This window comes from Triticum urartu, chromosome 2A (genome assembly GCF_056163025.1).
Source record: "Triticum urartu cultivar PI428250 chromosome 2A, HENAU_Tu73, whole genome shotgun sequence".
Classification (NCBI taxonomy): Eukaryota; Viridiplantae; Streptophyta; class Magnoliopsida; order Poales; family Poaceae; genus Triticum; species Triticum urartu.
The window spans coordinates 94685243-94706634 of NC_141874.1; the positions used below are offsets into that span (position 1 = coordinate 94685243).

General features: G+C 41.6%; 1 pseudogene; it reads left to right on the plus strand.

Annotated features, from left to right (window-relative positions):
- The window catches only part of LOC125535172 (uncharacterized), a 177126-nt pseudogene that overhangs the window by 122424 nt on the left and 33310 nt on the right, over positions 1–21392 (plus strand).

Genomic DNA, 21392 nt, shown 5'->3' on the forward strand with positions numbered 1-21392 from the left:
TGGTGTGATCCACGCGTGCGCTATGATGGGCACCAAAGGGCAGCAACATAACCACAAGAAAATTAAATCAATCATAGCAATTCATCAACCACCGATAGGACAACGAAAATCTACTCAGACATCATAGGATGGCAACACATCATTGGATAATAATATGAAGCATAAAGCACCATGTTCAAGTAGAGGGTACAGCGGGTTGCGGGAGAGTGGACCACTGTAGATAGAGGGGGGAAGGTGATGGAGATGTTGGTGAATATGGCGGCGGTGTTGGTGAAGATCGCGGTGATGATGATGATGGCCACGGCGGCGTTCTGGCGCCACCGGAGGAGAGGGGGGAGGGGCCCCCTTCTTCCTCTTCTTCCTTGACCTCCTCCCTAGATGGGAGAAGGGTTTCCCCTCTGGTCCTTGGCCTCCATGGCATGGGAGGGGCGAGAGCCCCTCCGAGATTGGATCTATCTCTTTGTTTCTCTCTGGTTCTGCGTTCTGTTCTGGCTCTATTTCACCGTTTCGTGTATATATGGAGATCTGTAACTCCGATTGGCCTGAAACCTTCGCCGTGATTTTTTTCCGAATATTAGCTTTCTTGCGGCAAAAGAAGAGCGTCAACCGCCTTACGGCGCGCCCCCTGCCTCATGACCACCTAGGGCACTGGTTCACGTTGATTTTCCTTCCGAATTTTCCATATTTTCCAAAAATAAGCTCTGTCCATTTTTATCCCGTTTGGACTCCGTTTGATATGGATATTCTGCGAAACCAAAAACATGCAACAGATAGGAACTGGCATTGGGCACTGGATCAATATGTTAGTCCCAAAAATAATATAGAAAGTTGCCAAAAAGTATATGAAAGTTGAATAATATTGGCATGGAACAATCAAAAATTATAGATACGACGGAGATGTATCAGCATCCCCAAGCTTAATTCCTGCTCGTCCTCGAGTAGGTAAATGATAAAAAAGATAATTTTTGATGTGGAATGCTACCTAGCATAATCTTGATCATATGTCTAATCATGGCATGAATATTAAGACACGAGTGATTCAAAGCAATAGTCTATCATTTGACATAAAAACAATAATACTTCAAACCTACTAATAAAGCAATCATGTCTTTTCAAAATAACATGGCCAAAGAAAGTTATCCCTACAAAATCATATAGTCTGGCTATGCTCCATCTTCACCACACAAAATATTCACATCATGCACAACCCCGATGACAAGCCAAGCAATTGTTTCATACTTTTGACGTTCTCAAACCTTTTCAACTTTCACGTAATACATGAGCGTGAGCCATGGACATAGCACTATAGGTGGAATAGAATGGTGGTTGTGGAGAAGACAAAAAGGAGAAGATAGTCTCACATCAACTAGGCGTATCAACGGGCTATGGAGATGCCCATCAATAGATATCAATGCGAGTGAGTAGGGATTGCCATGCAACGGATGCACTAGAGCTATAAGTATATGAAAGCTCAGCAAAGAAACTAGTGGGTATGCATCCAACTTGCTTGCTCATGAAGACCTCAGGCATTTGAGGAAGCCCATCATCAGAATATACAAGCCAAGTTCTATAATGAAAATTCCCACTAGTATATGAAAGTGATAACTCAAGAGACTCTCTATATGAAGAACATGGTGCTACTTTGAAGCACAAGTGTGGAAAAAGGATAGTAGCACTGCCCCTTCTCTCTTTTTCTCTCATTTTTTTGTTTTTTTTGTTTTTTGTTTTTTTGGTGGGCTTCTTTGGCCTCTTTTTTTATTTGGGCTTCTTTGGCCTCTTTTATTTTTTGTAAAGTCTGGAGTCTCATCCCGACTTATGGGGGAATCATAGTCTCCATCATCCTTTCCTCATTGGGGCAATGCTCTAATAATGATGATCATCACACTTTTATTGACTTACAACTCAATATTACAACTCAATGTCTAGAACAAAGTATGGCTCTATATGGATGCCTTCGGCGGTGTACCGGGATGTGCAATGATCTAGCGTAGCAATGACATCAAAAAACGGGCAAGCCATGAAAACATCATGCTAGCTATCTTACGATCATGCAAAGCAATATGACAATGAATGCTCAAGTCATGTATATGATGATGATGGAAGTTGCATGGCAATATATCTCGGAATGGTTATGGAAATGCCATGATAGGTAGGTATGGTGGCTGTTTTGAGGAAGGTATATGGTGAGTTTATGGTACCGGCGAAAGTTGCGCAGTACTAGAGAGGCTAGCAACGGTGGAAGGGTGAGAGTGCATATAATCCATGGACTCAACATTAGTCATAAAGAACTCACATACTTATTGCAAAAATCTATTAGTCATCGAAACAAAGTACTACGCGCATGCTCCTGGGGGGATAGATTGGTAGGAAAAGACCATCGCTCGTCCCCGACCGCCACTCATAAGGAAGACAATCAGTAAATAAATCATGCTCCGACTTCGTTACATAACGGTTCACCATACGTGCATGCTACGGGAATCACAAACCTCAACACAAGTATTTCTACAATCCACAACTACCCACTAGCATGACTCTAATATCACCATCTTTATATCGCAAAACTATTGCAAGGAATCAAACATGTCATATTCAGTGATCTACAAGTTTTATGTAGGATTTTATGACTAACCGTGTGAATGGCCAATTCCTGTCATCTCTCTAAATAGATATAAGTGAAGCAAGAGAGTTTAATTCTTTCTACAAAAGATATGCCCGTGCTCTAACAAATATAAGTGAAGCAAAAAAGCATTCTACAAATGGCGGTTGTCTAAGTGAAGAGAAACAGGCAATCCAAACTTCAAATGATATAAGTGAAGCACATGAAGCATTCTATAAAGCCATACTCAAAGAATATAAGTGAAGTGCAAAGAGCATTCTATAAATCAACCAAGGACTATCTCATAACAGCATGGTGAAAAAAATAAACATGAAAACTAAAGCAAAGACGCTCCAAGATTGCACATATCGCATGAACAAAACGAATCCGAAAACATACCGATACTTGTTGAAGAAAGATGGGATGCCTCCCCAGCATCCCCAAGCTTAGACGCTTGAGTCTCCTTAAATATTTACTTGGGGTGCCTCAGGCATCCCCAAGCTTGAGCTCTTTCCTCTCTTCCTTCTTCTCACATCGAAACCTTCTCGATCATCGAACACTTCATCCACACAAAACTTCAACAGAAAACTCGGTAAGATCCGTTAGTATAATAAAGCAAATCACCACTATAAGTACTGTTGCAAACCAATTAATATTTTGTTTTTTCATTGTGTCTACTGTAGTATAACTTTTTAATGGCTTAATCCACTGATATAAATTGATAGTTTCATCAAAACAAGCAAACTATGCATCAAAAACAGAATCTGTCTAAACCAGAATAGTCTGTAGCAATCTGAACATTAACCATACTTCTGATACTTGAACAATTCTTCCAAAATTAGGAAAAATAAAAAAATTGTATAGGAAGAGAGTTCAAAAAGAATCAGAACCATTTGACGTTCCATCTAAAAATGTAAAATCGCTCACTACAGCCAAAGTTTCTGTCCTGCACCGTTCAAACCATCAAGAAAATGTAAACATCCTAAAGGCAAACCTTGGCACATTATTTTTATAATACAATGGAATTGTACAATGGTATAATTATTTTTGTTGAAAAGTTTCTGTAATCAAGATTCACAAAGTTGCCGTGAGCATGAACAAAGTTCACGGAGCTCTTCCACTTCAACAGTGCTTGTCTTTCTCACTTTCACTTTCCTTTTTTAAAAGCTTTGGGTTCCCCTCTTTATTTTTGTTGTTTTTAAACTATATGAAAGCACTAAACAGAAATAAATGACTCTCTAAAACTTCCGGGTTGTCTCCCTGGCAGCGCTTTCTTTAAAGCCATTAAGCTAGGCATATAGTGCTCAAGTAGTGAATCCACCCGGATCCCAAGGTATATCAAAGCCAATTTTAATTAACAATGATTTGTAATTTAGTAGTGAGCACAAAGCAACATATATCAAGCAATGACAAAGTCTAACTCTCTTCCTATGCATCGGCATGTCATAAAAGAACAATTCATGCACACCTAGTAAAGGCTAATGCATAGTATAAACAGTTTCTTGCAATTTTATCATGTTGGAAACATAGAGAGGTGGAGATATAGTTCCTCTCTCATAATAATTGCAAGTAGGAGCAGCAAGCACATGCATATTATATTTATCGAAATCATCATGTGCAACGGTAAAAGGCAACCCATCAATATAATCCTTAATAAGTGCAAACTTCTCCGATATGGTATAATCGGGAGAATTCAAAAAGATAATAGGACTATCATGTGTGGGTGCAATAGCAACAATTTAATGTTTAACATAAGGAACTATAGCAAGTCCATCTTCAAAAGCATAATTCATATTGGCATCTTGGCCATAAGCATAGCAAGCATCATCAAAAAGGGATATTTCAAAAGAATCATAGGGATCATAACAGTCATCATAGCAATCATCCTTCGATAAGCACGAAGGGGAATTAAACAATGTATGAGTTGAAAAGTTACTCTCATTAGAAGGTGGGCACGGGTGATCAATCCGCTCTTCCTCCTTTTGTTCTTCGCTCTCCTCATCATATTTTTCATCCAATGGGCTCACAGTTTCATCAATTTCTTCTTCCATAGACTCCTGCAAAATATTAGTCTCTTCTTGGACAGCGGAGTATTCCTCAATATATTGTTTAACATAGGTATTAGAAGCATAATTATCATAGCAATATTTAAGTACAGCAAAATTTTCAGATTTGTGAAAAGTAGCATCATACTTTTCAATCAAAGAAGCAATTTCAAAAGCACCCATATAAGCAACAAATTCTTCAATTTGTTGAACATCATAGTAATTATAAACACCTTTAGCATACGAAGATACGATTCCATTATCACTAAACTCACATTGATAGGGAAGGTGTTTCTTAGGGTTTTCGGAACAACAAGTAAAATCATATAATTCACATAAATTCCAAGCATAGCATTGCAAACGTTGAATTTGACTCCATAATAATTTCCCTTTTTCAGATATACGGTGTCGCACATAACAAGCATGCTCATCTAAAGATTTGCCCTCAACTAAGCTAGTTGGGGTTTCGGCACGAGCACATAGGGATCGAAGATGATCCAAGTAATAAGCTTCAGCAATGTGATAGATTTTGATTGGTTCTTCAACCATTGGATCAGTAGGTACAACTAATTTTTTTGGTATTTTGCGTTTCCTACCCATAACTGAAGATAGGAAACAACTAAGAACAACAAATAAAAATTATTAGTGATAAAGCAAACAAGCACACACGAGAATATTCACCCCACACTATTGCACCCCGGCAACGGCGCCAGAAAAAGGTCTTGATAACCCACAAGTATAGGGGATCGCAACAGTTTTCGATAAGTAAGAGTGTCGAACCCAACGAGGAGCTAAAGGTAGAACAAATATTCCCTCAAGTTCTATCGACCACCGATACAACTCTACGCACGCTTGACGTTCGCTTTACCTAGAACAAGTATGAAACTAGAAGTACTTTGTAGGTGTTGTTGGATAGGTTTGCAAGATAATAAAGAGTACGTAAATAAAAATTAGGGGCTGTTTAGATAAAGAAACAATAAAGTAAATATAGCGAGTGTGGAAAAGTGGTGGTAGGAGTTGCGAAATTGCCCCTAAGCAATTGACGACTATACTAGACCGATAGCAAGTATTATGTGGGAGAGGCCACTGCTAGCATGTCATCCCTGACTTGGAATTCTATGCACTTATGATTGGAACTATTAGCAAGCATCCGCAACTACTAATGTTCATTAAGGTAAAACCCAACCATAGCATTAAGATATATTGGTCCCCCTTCAATCCCGTATGCATCAATTTCTATGCTAGGTTGAAGCTTCTGTCACTCTTGCCCTCCAATACATAGTCCTATCAACATACAACTAACCCTATGGTGTGATCCACGCGCGCACTCATATGATGGGCACCAAAGGACAGCAACATAACCACAAGCAAATTAAATCAATCATAGCAATTCATCAACCACCGATAGGACAACGAAAATCTACTCAGACATCATAGGATGGCAACACATCATTGGATAATAATATGAAGCATAAAGCACCATGTTCAAGTAGAGGGTACAGCGGGTTGCGGGAGAGTGGACCGCTGTAGATAGAGGGGGGAAGGTTATGGATATGTTGGTGAAGATGGCGGAGGTGTTGGTGAAGATCGCGGTGATGATGATGGCCACGGCGGTGTTCCGGCGCCACCGGAGGAGAGGGGGAGAGGGGCCCCCTTCTTCCTCTTCTTCCTTGACCTCCTCCCTAGATGGGAGAAGGGTTTCCCCTCTGGTCCTTGGCCTCCATGGCATGGGAGGGGCGAGAGCCCCTCCGAGATTGGATCTATCTATCTGTTTCTCTCTGGTTCTGCGTTCTGTTCTGGCTCTATTTCACTGTTCCGTGTATATATGGAGATCCGTAACTCTGATTGGCCTGAAACCTTCGCCGTGATTTTTTTTTTCCGAATATTAGCTTTCTTGCGGCAAAAGAAGAGCGCCAACCGCCTTACGGTGGGCTCACAAGGGTAGGGGGCGCGCCCTAAGGGGGGCCTGCCTCGTGACCACCTCGGTTACTGGTTCGCGTTGATTTTCCTTCCGAATTTTCCATATTTTCCAAAAATAAGCTCCGGCCGTTTTTATCCCGTTTGGACTCCGTTTGATATGGATATTCTGCGAAACCAAAAACATGCAACAGACATGAACTGGCACTGGGCACTGGATCAATATGTTAGTCCCAAAAATAATATAAAAAGTTGCCAAAAAGTATATGAAAGTTGAATAATATTGGCATGGAACAATCAAAAATTATAGATACGACGGAGACGTATCAGAGGCCTGCCGGGGGCCCACGAGACAGGGGGGCGCCCCCCACCCTCATGGATGGTGGGTGGCCCCCCTCTGGTGCTTCCTTCGCCCAATATTTTATATATATTCTAAAATGACTCTCGTGGAGTTTCGGGACTTTTGGAGTTGTGCAGAATAGGTCTCTAATATTTGCTCCTTTTCCAGCCCAGAATTCCAGCTGCCAGCATTCTCCCTCTTCGTGTAAACCTTGTAAAATAATAGAGAATATGCATAAGTATTGTGACATAATGTGTAATAATAGCCCATAATGCAATAAATATTGATAGAGAAGCATGATGCAAAATGGACGTATCAATCACGTGCCACCTCCTGTGGCAGCCTCCCTCTCTCCACTATGGCCCAATAGGCCCATTAACTTTCTCGGGGGGTTCCGGTAGCCTCCCGGTACTCTGAAAAATCCCCTGAACCTTATCGGAACCATTCTGGTGTCCGTATATAACCTTCCAATATATCAATCTTTACCTCTCGACCATTTCGAGACTCCTCGTCATGTCCGTGATCTCATCCGGTACTCCGAACAAACTCGGTCACCGAAACACATAACTCATAATACAAATCATTATCGAATGTTAAGCGTGCGGACCCTACGGGTTCGAGAACTATGTAGACATGACCGAGACATATCTCCGGTCAATAACCAATAGCGGAACCTAGATTCTCATATCGGCTCCTACATATTCTACGAAGATCTTTATCGATCAAACCACATAACAACATACGTCATTCCCTTTGTCATCATTATGTTACTTGCCCGAGATTCGATCGTCGGTATCATCAGACCTAATTCAATCTTGTTACCGGCAAGTCTCTTTACTCATTCCGTAATGCATCATCCCACAACTAACTCATTAGTCACATTGCTTGCAAGGCTTATAGTGATGTGCATTACCGAGAGGGCCTAGAGATACCTCTCCGATACACGGAGTGAAAAATCCTAATCTTGATCTATGCCAACTCAACAAACTCCTTTGGAGACACCTGTAGAGCATCTTTATAATCACACAGTTATGTTGTGAAGTTTGATAGCACACAGAGTGTTCCTCCGGTATTCGGTAGTTGCATAATCTCATCGTCAGAGGAATATGTATAAGTCATGAAGAAAGCAATAGCAATAAAACTAAACGATAATTATGCTAAGCTAATAGATGGGTCTTGTCCATCACATCATTCTCTAATGATGTGATCCCATTCATCAAATGACAACATATGTCTATGGCCAGGAAACTTAACCATCTTTGATTGACGAGGTAGTCAAGTAGAGGCATACTAGGGACACTCTGTTTGTCTATGTATTCACACATGTACTAAGTTTCCGGTTAATACAATTCTAGCATGAATAATAAACATTTATCATGATATAAGGCAATATAAATAACAACTTTATTATTGCCTCTAGGGCATATTTCCTTCACCCGACTCGCTGCCGTGGTCGTGGCCGCGCCCGGCTCGACCGCGACCTGCAGCGGGTCAACGGCGAGCTGTGGGTGGCGTTGGCCGCGGAGGAGAAGAACAAGCGGGCCATGGAGGATCTAGTGCTGGTGCTCAAGGAGGTGAACGCGGAGCTGCACACCACGCGGTAGCAGCTGGCGCGTGCTACCTCTTGAGCACTGTGTTGGTTTTCCCTTGAAGAGAGGAAAGGGTGGTGCAGTAAAGCAGCGTAAGTATTTCCCTCAGTTTTTGAGAATCAAGGTATCAATCCAGTAGGAGACCACGCGCGAGTCACCTCGTACCTACACGAACAAATAAGAACCTCGCAACCAACGCGATAAAGGGGTTGTCAATCCCTTCATGGCCACTTGCAAGAGTGAGATATGATAGAGATGATAATAATAAGATAAATATTTTTTGGTATTTGTATGATATAGATTGAAATTAAAGATTGCAAAATAAAATATATTAGAAACTTGTATGATGGAAAATAGACCCGGGGGCCATAGGTTTCACTAGTGGCTTCTCTCAAGATAACATAAGTATTACGGTGGGTGAACAAATTACTGTCGAGCAATTGATAGAAAAGCGAATAATTATGAGAATATATAGGTATGATCATGTATATAGGCATCACGTCCGTGACAAGTAGACCGACTCCTACCTGCATCTACTAATATTACTCCACACATCGACCCCTATCCATCATGCATCTAGAGTATTAAGTTCATAAGAACAGAGTAACGCCTTAAGCAACATGACATGATGTAGAGGGATAAACTCATGCAATATGATGTAAACCCCATCTTTTTATCCTCGATGGCAACAATACAATACGTGTCATTTCCCTTTCTGTCACTGGGAGCGAGCACCGCAAGATTGAACCTAAAGCTAAGCACTTCTCCCATTGCAAGAAAGATCAATCTAGTAGGCCAAAACAAACTGATAATTTGAAGAGACTTGCAAATATAAACCAATCATACATAAAAGAATTCAGAGAAGATTCAAATATTGTTCAAAGATAATCTGGATCATAAACTCACAATTCATCGGATCTCGACAAACACACTACAAAAGAAGATTACATCGAATAGATCTCCAAGAGAATCGAGGAGAACTTTGTATTGATATCCAAAGAGAGAGAAGAATCCATCTAGCTACTAGCTATGGACCTGAAGGTCTGAGGTAAACTACTCACGCATCATTGGAGGGGCCATTGAGTTGATGTAGAGGCCCTCCGTGATCGATGCCCCCTCCGGCGGAGCTCCGGAAAAGGCCCCAAGATGGGATCTCTTGGGTATGGAAGGTTGCGGCGGTGGAAATAGGGGTTCATGGTGCTCCTGGATGTTTGCAGGGGTATATATATATATGAGAAATAAGTAGGTCGGTGGAGCAACAAGGGGCCCACGAGGGTGGAGGGTGCGCCCAGGGGGGTAGGCGCACCCCCTGCCTCATGGCCGCCTCGTTGATTGCTTGACGTCCACTCCAAGTCCTCTGGATCACGTTTGTTCCAAAAATCATGTTCCCGAAGGTTTCATTCCGTTTGGACTCCGTTTGATATTCCTTTTCTACAAAACACTGAAATAGGCAAAAAAACAGCAATTTGGGTTGGGCCTCCGGTTAATAGGTTAGTCCCAAAAATAATATAAAAGTGTAAAATAAAGCCCGTTATCATCCAAAACAGATAATATACTAGCATGGAACAATAAAAAATTATAGATACGTTGGAGAAGTATCAAGCATCCCCAAGCTTAATTCCTGCTCATCCTCGAGTAGGTAAATGGTAAAAACAAAATTTTTGATGTGGAATGCTTCCTAACATATTTCTCAATGTAATTTTATTTATTGTGGCATGAATGTTCAGATCCGAAAGATTCAAGATAAAAGTTTAATATTGACATAAAAATAATAATACTTCAAGCATACTAACTAAGCAATCATGTCTTCTCGAAATAACATGGCCAAAGAAAGTTCATCCCTACAAAATCATATAGTTTGGTCATGCTCCATTTTCGTCACACAAGAATGCTCTCATCATGCACAACCCCGATGACAAGCCAAGAAATTGTTTCATACTTTAGTAATCTCAAACTTTTTTCAACTTTCACGCAATACATGAGCATGAGCCATGGATATAGCACTATGGGTGGAATAGAATATAATGAAGGGGGTTATGTGGAGAAGACAAAAAAGGAGAAAGTCACACATCGACGCGGCTAATCAATGGGCTAGGGAGATGCCCATCAATTGATGTCAATGCAAGGAGTAGGGATTGCCATGCAACGGATGCACTAGAGCTATAAATGTATGAAAGCTCAACAAAAGAAACTAAGTGGGTGTGCATCCAACTTGCTTGCTCACAAAGACCTAGGGCACTTGAGGAGGCCCATTGTTGGAATACAGGCCAAGTTCTATAATGAAAATTTCACACTAGTATATGAAAATGAACAAACAAGAGACTCTCTATCATAAAGATCATGGTGCTACTTTGAAGCACAAGTGTGGAAAAAGGATAGTAGCATTGCCCCCTTATTTATTTATTTTTTATTATTTTGGGCCTTCTTTTTATTATTATTTGGCCTTTCTTTTTTTTCTTTTTTTATGGGACAATGCTAATGCTCTATTACTGATGATCATCACACTTCTATTTATTTACAACTCAATGATTACAACTCGATACTAGAACAAGATATGACTATATGAATGCCTCCGGCGGTGTACTGGGATGTGCAATGACTCATGAGTGACATGTATGAAAGAATAATGAATGGTGGCTTTGCCACAAATACGATGTCAACTACATGATCATGCAAGGCAATATGACAATGATGATGCATTTCATAATAAACGGAACGATGGAAAGTTGCATGGCAATATATCTCGGAATGGCTATGGAAATGCCATAATAGGTAGGTATGGTGGCTGTTTTGAGGAAGATATAAGGAGGTTTATGTGTGATAGAGCGTATTGTATCACGGGGTTTGGATGCACCGGCGAAGTTTGCACCAACTCTCAAGGTGAGAAAGGGCAATGCACGGTACCAAAGAGGCTAGCAATGATGGAAGGGTGAGAGTGCGTATAATCCATGGACTCAACATTAGTCATAAAGAACTCACATACTTATTGCAAAAATCTACAAGTCATCAAAAACCAAGTATTACGCGCATGCTCCTAGGGGGATAGATTGGTAGGAAAAGACCATCGCTCATCCCCGACCGCCACTCATAAGGAAGACAATCAAATAACACCTCATGTTTCAAATTTGTTACACGACGTTTACCATACGTGCATGCTACGGGACTTGCAAACTTCAACACAAGTATTCCTCAAATTCACAACTACTCAACTAGCACAACTTTGATATCACTATCTCCATATCTCAAAACGATAATCAAGTATCAAACTTCCCTTAGTATTCAATGCACTTGTATGAAAGTTTTTATTATGCCTAAAAGCAAATTGCCATGTTGTTCTAAAGGACTCTCAAAATAATATAAGTGAAGTATGAGAGATCAATTATGTCTATAAAATAAAACCACCACCGTGCTCTAAAAGATATAAGTGAAGTACTAGAGCAAAAACTATATATCTCAAAAGATATAAGTGAAGCACATAGAGTATTCTAATAAATTCCAATTCATGTGTGTCTCTCTCAATAGGTGTGTACAGCAAGGATGATTGTGGTAAAATAAAAAGCAAATACTCAAATCATACAAGACGCTCCAAGCAAAACACATATCATGTGACGAATAAAAATATACCTCCAAGTAAAGTTACCGATAGACGAAGACGAAAGAGGGGATGCCTTCCGGGCCATCCCCAAGCTTAGTCTTTTTGGTGTCCTTGGATTTTACCTTGGGGTGCCTTGGGCATCCCCAATCTTAGGCTCTTGCCACTCCTTGTTCCATAATCCATCAAATTCTTACCCAAAACTTGAAAACTTCACAACACAAAACTTAAAAGAAAATATTCGCGAGCTCCGTTAGTAAAAGAAAACAAACCACCACTTCAAGGTACTGTAATGAACTCATTATTTATTTATATTGGTGTTAAATCTAATGTATTCCAACTTTTCTATGGTTCATAAACTCTATTACTAGCCATAGATTCATCAAAATAAGCAAACAACACACGAAAAACAGAATCTGTCAAAAACAAAACAGTCTGTAGTAATCTGTAACTAACGCAAACTTCTAGAACCCCAAAGATTCTAAAATAAATTGTTGGATGTGAGGAATTTATCTAATAATCATCTGAAAAAAGAATTAACTAAATAGCACTCTCTAGTAAAAAAATTGTAGAAATTCTCGCGAGCGCTAAAGTTTCTATTTTTTACAGCAGTATCAAAAAGACTTTCCCCAAGTCTTCCCAACGGTTCTACTTGGCACAAACACTAATTAAACACAAAAAACACAACCAAAAAAAAGGCTAGATAAATTATTTATTACTAAAAAGGAGAAAAATCAAGGAATAAAAATAAAATTGGGTTGCCTCCCAACAAGCGCTATCGTTTAACGCCCTTAGCTAGGCATAAAAGCAAGGATAGATCTAGGTATTGTCATCTTTGGTATGCAATCCATAATTGGCTCTCATAATAGATTTGTAAGGTAATTTAATTTTCTTTCTAGGAAAGTGTTCCATGCCCTTCCTTAACGGAAATTGGAATCTAATATTCCCTTCCTTCATATCAATAATTGCACCAATCGTTCTAAGGAAAGGTCTACCAAGAATAATAGGACATGAAGGATTGCAATCTACATCAAGAACAATGAAATCTACGGGCACATAGTTCCTATTTGCAACAATAAGAACATCATTAATTCTTCCCATAGGTTTCTTAATGGTGGAATCCGCAAGGTGCAAGTTTAGAGAACAATCATCAAATTCACGGAAACTTAGCAAATCACACAAAGTTTTTGGAATCGTGGAAAGACTTGCACCCAAATAAAAAAAAGGATAGCATTCATGATCTTTAATTTTAATTTTTATTGTAGGTTCCCACTCATCATAAAGTTTTCTAGAGATAGAACTTCCAACTCAAGTTTTTCTTCATAAGATTGCATCAAAGCATCAACAATATGTTTAGTAAAAGCTTTATTTTGACTATAAGCATGAGGATAATTTAGAACGGATTGCAACAAGGAAATACAATCTATCAAAGAGCAATTATCATAATTAAATTCCTTGAAATCCAAGATAGTGGGTTCTTTGCTATCTAAAGTTTTAACCTCTCCAATCCCACTTTTATCAACTTTTGCATCAAGATCTAAAAACTCTGAATTTTTGGGATGCCTTCTAACTAAAGTTGACTCATCTCCAGTCCCATCATTATCAAGATTCATATTGAAAAACAAAGATTTAATAGGGGACACATCAATTACTTTTAGAGCTTCATATTTATTGTCATGAAAACTAGAAGAACACGCTTTCACAAAGCAATCTTTCTTAGCACGCATCCTAGCGGTTCTTTCTTTGCACTCATAAATGGAAATTCTCATGGCTTTGAGAGACTCATTGATATTATGCTTAGGTGGGGTAGATCTAAGTGTCAAAGAATCAACATCAAGAGAAATTCTATCCACGCTCCTAGCCAACTCATCAATCTTAAGCAATTTTTCTTCAATCAAAGCACTGAAACTCTTTTGCAAAGTAATAAATTCTTTAATAATAGATTCAAAATCAGAGGGCATCTTATTATATTTCCATAAGAATTGTTGTAGGAATTACCATAATTATTAGAGGAATTACTAGGAAACGACCTAGAATTAAAATTACCTCTATACACGTTATTACCAAAATTGTTCCTACCAAAAAAATTCACATCCATAGATTCATTATTATTCTCAATCCAAGTAGACAAAGGCATATCATTAGGATCAGTAGGAGCACTCTTCAAACAATTTCATAAGTTCATCCATCTTTCTACTCAAAACATTAATTTCTTCAATTGCATGCACCTTTTTACTAGTAGATCTTTCAGTGTGCCATTAAGAATAATTAACCATAATATTATCTAGTAGTTTGGTAGCTTCTCCTAAAGTGATTTCCATAAAAGTGCCTCCCGCAGCCGAATCTAAAAGATTTCTAGAAGCAAAATTCAATCCGGCATAAATTTTTTGTATAATCATCCATAAATTCAAACCATATGTAGGGAAATTACGTATCATTAATTTCATCCTCTCCCAAGATTGTGAAACATGTTCATGATCAAGTTGCTTAAAATTCATAATATCGTTTCTAAGAGATATGATCTTAGCAGGAGGAAAATACTTAGATATAAAAGCATCTTTGCACTTATTCCATGAATCAATACTATTTTTAGGCAAAGAAGAAAACCAAGCTTTACCACGATCTCTAAGCGAAAACGGAAATAGCTTAAGTTTAACAATATCATTGTCCACATCTTTCTTCTTTAGCATATCACACAAATCAATAAAGTTGTTTAGATGGGTAGCGGCATCTTCACTAGGCAGGCCAGAAAACGAATCTTTCATGACAAGATTCAGCAAAGCAGTATTAGTTTCACAAGATTCAGCATCAGTAAGAGGAGCAATCATAGTGCTAATAAAATCATTATTGTTGGTATTGGCAAAGTCACACAATTTAGTATTATCTTGAGCCATCGTGACAAGCAAGCAATCCAACACACAAGCAAACAAGAAGCAAACAAAAAAGAGGCGAACGAAAAAATAGGGCGAATAAAACGGCAAGGGTGAAGTGGGGGAGAGGAAAACGAGAGGCAAATGGTAAATAATGTAATGCGAAGGATAAGAGTTGTGATGGGTACTTGGTATGTCTTGACTTGGCGTAGATCTCCCCGGCAACGGCGCCAGAAATCCTTCTTGCTACCTCTTGAGCACTGCGTTGGTTTTCCCTTGAAGAGGAAAGGGTGGTGCGGTAAAGCAGCGTAAGTATTTCCCTCGGTTTTTGAGAACCAAGGTATCAATCCAGTAGGAGACCACGCGCGAGTCACCTCGTATGTGACAGCCTGGGTTTTGCCCCTTCTTATTTGCTTGATTTTTCATTTGAATTTTTTTGAAACTTGGGGTTTCTGAATCCTTTCATATGGACTTCAACACTTGGGCATCCTTGGATTTCACCCAAGTGCTTCACTCCCCTCCTAAATCATTATTTCACTTCTGACCCACCCCAAAAATAATCTTTGTAATATTTTCTTAAAAGAAAAATATTCATTTTCTCTCTTAAACCCTAAGCCAGATCTGTTTGCTTCAAAGCAACCCCAATTTTTATGGCTCAGAAAAATCTGAGATAATTCACAAATATTTTGTGAACACTAGTGCACCTTCCTGAACAAAAATATTCCATCACTTTTTGGAATATTTTTTCTACAGAAAATCTTTTCTATTCTGGACAGAAATGGTGGTTTCTACAGCAACTACCATTTTACTTGCTCCATTTGACCTGAAATTTCTTGTGCATCTTTACCTTAGTAACTTATCACTAGCCTCCAAAGCACAGCTTCAAACTCCAAGCCATTTGACCACAGTAACATCACAAAGTTACTGACCAGAAACTTACTTGGTGTGTGAAAACATCTCTACTGCACCTGGGTCCAAAACAAATCTTGGTAACACTCAAAACCACCACGAACCACATGCCAGACATTGAGTTTATGCTTAGATCGACCTGATGTCATAGTTCACGCGGTGACCGCGTTCATCCAGGCGTGCTGGCATGCAGCCGACGCGCTCTGCAACGCGCCCGAGCCTCTGTTGCTCGCGTGCTCGCTTCCCCGCCAGCCCAACCATGCCAAACCTCGCCACCATCATCGTCTCAATGCTCTTAACTCCTCCCTGGCGCTCACCGACGCCGAGCTCGCCGCAGCGAGCACGGGCAAGGTCCGGCCAGCCCAACAGTGCGGAGCGCACTGTGCCCGTCGCCACCCTCGTGATCCTGTGCTCGTCTCCGCCCGCCCACAGTGGCCGCGTGACCTCCGTCGCCTTCTCCCCCTCTCACTGACGCCGCTCATCACCGGGCGCCGTGGACAGGTGTCCACCAGCGGAGCCCGAAGCACCCTCGCCGCTTGCCTATATATAGAGCCCTCCCCAGCCTCCTCAAGCACCAGCCAACACTCACACACACCCCATAATCGAGTAGGAAGCCGGAGCCCGGCCGGGCAGGCCTCGGGTCGCCGTCCCCGAGCTTGAGCTCGCCGGCGATCCCCTCTGGTCGCTGCGGTACCTCCACTCCCTCCCAGGCCTAGGCGACCCCTCCAGGGCCTCCGCCTCTCTCCGTTGAGGCCGTCTCGCCCGCTTGGAGCCCCTGGAGTGGCCTCTGCTCGCTGTCTTCCTCAACTCCGGCGACCTCCACGTTCTGCCTCCGCTTGCGAGGTTGATTCCGATGCCGTCCGACCGCCCGTAGCTACGCTAGGGTACGGGCAGGTGCGCCTCAACCCCCTCTTGCCATCCCTCCCTCTCGTTTGGGCCAAGGAGCCCTCGTCGCCGGCGAGAGCTCCGGCGAAGCCGCGGCCCCCTCTATTTCCCTCTCCCTTTTCCCCCACCTGACTAGCGGGGCCCGCTAGTCAGCCACTCAGTACGCGCGCGAAGCGGTACGAGTGGTGGCGCCCCTGGGCTTTACGCCCTCGATGTCACCCCCTAGTCTATTTCAAAATCATTTGAATTTACAGAACACTTCAAATAGTCATAACTCTTCAACCATAAGTCCAAATGAATTGATTCTTTTTGCATTGTGTTCTTTGATAAGAAATCTAGCAGCTCACCAAAGATGAGATTTTTCTGAGCTGTCTAGAATTTCTGGTGATTTTCAGAAGTGTTCTTGATATTTTCTTTTTGCGTTTAAAACTATTTTCAGAAGGTGAAGCTTGTCTTGAGGATCACGAGGAGGCTTGTGAACCTCATCTGCACTAAGGCAAGCCATAACATCATTTTCATGGTGCCATTTCAATATTTGTGATTTTCTTACTTGAATGAAAGGATTAATCCATGCATTTAAATGATTATGGAGTTATTTATATTCTGTTAAATATTGGTTAGTTGTTATGCTTGAGTTACATAATGGTTGAAACTAGTTTAGTGGATAAAGCAAGTTAGGATTTATTTGAGGTGATGTTAGAAATAATTTTGTTATGTATGTTAGCAATTATTTGAAGCTATGTTTTTTCCCTCTTAGATTGATAAAAAGTTGTTAGAAAACGTCCTGTTAAATGCTTGTTTAATCATATTATTTGTCTTACAGAATGTTTGAACCCAACTTAGTGATAAAGAGAGTAAGAGTTGTTGATAATGAAATATTTTAGACAAGCATATGAGAAATTTATCAAAGTTACTTTCTTGCGTAAGAAGTTAATAAAAATTGTCGCAAAATATTTTGGTTAAGTTGTGAGTCATTTGAGAAAGTAGAGTAAATTGAGTTGTTGACGATATGCTTGGTGTGTATAAGGATTACATCGGTCATTTTTATCATTATATGATGCATGTGTTATTTTGCATTTCATGGCATGCTATGACACCGGTCATTTTTTTTAAAAGTTAAACCTGAATATAACTCAACTTGAATATACCGTTGACTAGTTCATGGTGCCGCTGAATCGAGTTTCTTTCCCGTGCAACCACATTTGCCTTTGTGGGAAGGCCTTGATTCGGTCCATTGACACGGCCTCTGGTCGGTGCCTCCATCTAGGGAAGGTTATGTCGTGCTTGCCCTGGCCCGGTGAGCAGAAATAATCTTGTGTGCTCGTTAATGAGATTATGGTACCGAGTCCCCGAGTGGGAGTGTTTTGACCACGACGGTGGTCGGGGTGTCTTTGGTAGACACGGGGCCACCCAGGACTAGCCCGTTGGGGGATTTGGGTCGGTGTGGCCAGGAGAGTGCTGTGGCAATGGAGGGGTTTTGTCAGAATGCAGTTGGTCCACCCAAATGGGAGTGCGAGGCCATGGGTTCCGTGGTGTGGGTACAGTGTGCTACCTCTGCAGAGTGTGTAATCTATCGATAGCCGAGTCCACAGTTACGGACACCTCGTAGTAGGTCCCACCATGAGTCAATGTTTAATAAAAATTGCACACTAAGCGATGAACTTTGCATTATTGATGGATGGCAGAAAGGCCATCGAGGCATTTGGGACCAAATGATGGCATTTGGGACCAAATGATGGTTCTGGTTGTGATCGTCGTAAGGATCAGAGTTGTTCTTGAGAAAGACCACTTTGGTGGTGTATTCTGATCACTGTGGTGGTGTATTATGACCACTTTGGTGGTGTGTTTGTGATCCAGAGATGATCACGGTTGGTAAGCTATCCCGAGGGACGTTCGAGCATGATCACAGCATGTTGGCATATAGTGTTGCATTTTTAATAATTGGTTAAATATCATGACATTATTTGTCATTATGACGATGCCTGTTGTGAGCTTGCAAGTACATTCAATGTACTGACCTGGTGTGTCATGCTAGATTTCAGGAAAGTATCATTGGAGGAGAGCGTTGTCCGAGTCTAGATCGTGTCCACATCGGTGTCCCTGTGATATGGAGCTTCCGCCACGATGTTATTCTGCTGCCATGTAGTTGTTCGGATCGAGGCCCATTTATGTTCACTAAATAATGTACATATTGTTCAGCCGCACCGAGTGTGCCGCTTGGCCTCGACAGCTGTTGTAATGTAACTCTGTTCCGCTAGCATCAATAAAGCGGTTGTTATTCTGTACCAAGATGTTGTGCGTTGCCAGAAGACATGGTCTCTGGGCTGGCAATGTATGGTAAACCGGTCGCTCTGAGCCGGGGTGCCACAATGCTTGGTATCAGAGCCGCGCTGACTGTAGGCCACGCTAGGCTACGACGCGCTAGGTACGAGTTTTTTTAGTTGAGTGCCGGTAGTAATTTGTGCTGATTATTGAGTTGCATGCATTCGGTTTATATATATATATATATATATATATATATATATATATATATATTGCTAACCTGCTAATGGTTGTGGGTGTAGATGGCTCCGGTGCCGTAGCCGTGCCAGTTGCAGCTGATGCCGTACACGTCACCGCACCTCCTTCGCAACGTATGGCATCGGTTGTATCCTCTCGGAGATGACCCAGTCTATCGTGTGTACCGGGAGCATCTAGCTGATTCAGTATATGAGTATCACGTAGTGGTCACTCTGCGCACTAGTTCCGATTCCAGCTCTTACACTCGCACTTCTTGGAGCGGTTATGCCTCCACCGCTTCTCAGGCTGTCCAGTTTGCTGCATTCGAGGTCCTTGTCGAGCTTCGTTACAACAAGGTCCGAATGCAGAACCACCCAGGTTTTTACTACTACCCATCTATGCACGACAACGGTCGTGTCCGTTTCCCTCTCATTGATCCGGAGTCTGATAGCGTTGCTAGTCACTTTGCTCGTTATATCACGACTAGCAATCTCATGATCCACGAGCTGGCTCGAGAGCTGACTCGTACTCGTACTGCTTTAGCCACTACTTTGGTCACTGCTAGATCTGCCACTACTCCTTCTTCACTGGGATTTACCCCTTATGTCCCAGTCAGTTCTAGCTCCCCTATTTCACCGGTTACTCCCCCGAGTAGCACGGGCGTCTCGGCCGCGAACCCTCTCAGTACTTCTGCCGAGTGGGTCTCACTTCTCGCTACCCCTGTAGCCCCGATGCTTCATCCTACCCCTGCCCCCGAGGGAGAGCCCTCGAGGTAGCGCCGTCGTGTTACCTTTAACCCGGGGGTTTCCGTTAACCACGTCAGTTCGGGATCCGAGACCACTTCAGGGGAGGACGCCGCAGCACCAGCAGAGCAATAGTATCTTTGAGTATTCGCAGCTGTCTGGTTGATGTATGGATGTAGTCATGATGCTTCGTTGCCTATACGAGATGTAGTGAACCAGTCATGTTGTTTAATTTTCATGTATGAGTCTATGTATAATTATGTTGAGACTTTATTCGCCGTATTTTTCGCTTTTTCTGCTTTCTTCCGGGATTTGTCGCTAGCTTTTCCCCAATTTTATTTTTGGGTGTTTCTCATCTCGATTGTGTTGTCTTGGGAAAAATTCACAATAGGATGACGCGGGGAGGCAACAGTAGCAATGTTCGTGAGGGAACTCCTGTTCGTCGTTCCGCACGATAGGAAGGACATTCTCCCGAGCCGTACGTTCAGCCACCACCTCCACCTGATCCTCCCTCCACCGATCCAATTCTGTGCATGTTTGAAGAGAAAAGAAACAATGATCTGATTGAAATATTGAGAAGTATTCAAGCTATGGTTGGACAGAATGGAAATCAGAATGGTCATCATTCAAAGCTATCAGATTTTCAGAGGACCAATCCACCCAGTTTTAGTCGGGTTGTTGACCCGTTGGATGCCGACGATTGGTTGCGTACCATGGAGAAAAAGCTTGAGATTGCCCGTACTGAAGGAAATGATAAAGTTCCATTTGTAACTCATTACCTTGAAGGCGCAGCTGCCATATGGTGGGAAAATGCCAAGGCCATGTGGCGAGTGATGAGGAAATCACCTGGGAGAAATTTAACGATAAGTTCCAAAAATATCACATCCCTACTGGAGTTATGAAGACCAAGCAGAGTGAATTTCTCCCACTCGTCCAAGGAAATCAGTCTATGTCTGAATATCTACAAAAATTCAATCATTTGGCATGTTACTCTCTATATGACGTGGCCACCGAAGAAAGAAAGATTGACAGATTTCTTGGAGGTTTAAATCTGCAACTTCGGTGTCCTCTCAGTATGTTTGATTTCATGGATTTCCAAACTCTGGTGGACAAGGCGTTCATTGCTGAACGAGAGCACAAGCTGATATCCGATAATAGGCCTGCTAACGACAACAAGCGCAAGTTTGAGTCAAATAAGGATGGGCCACCTGTGCAAAAGGCTCGTACCTGGCAGCAGACTCAGGTGGAATATAGGCCAAATTGGCAACAGAATGTTAACAAGACCACCACCCAAGTCAAGAATATTGTGACCAATCCAATGCATGAGGAGCATCAGCGCAATAATGCTTGTTTCATTTGCGGACAGCATGGACATTATGCAAAGCAGTGCCCCAAGAACAACAAGAC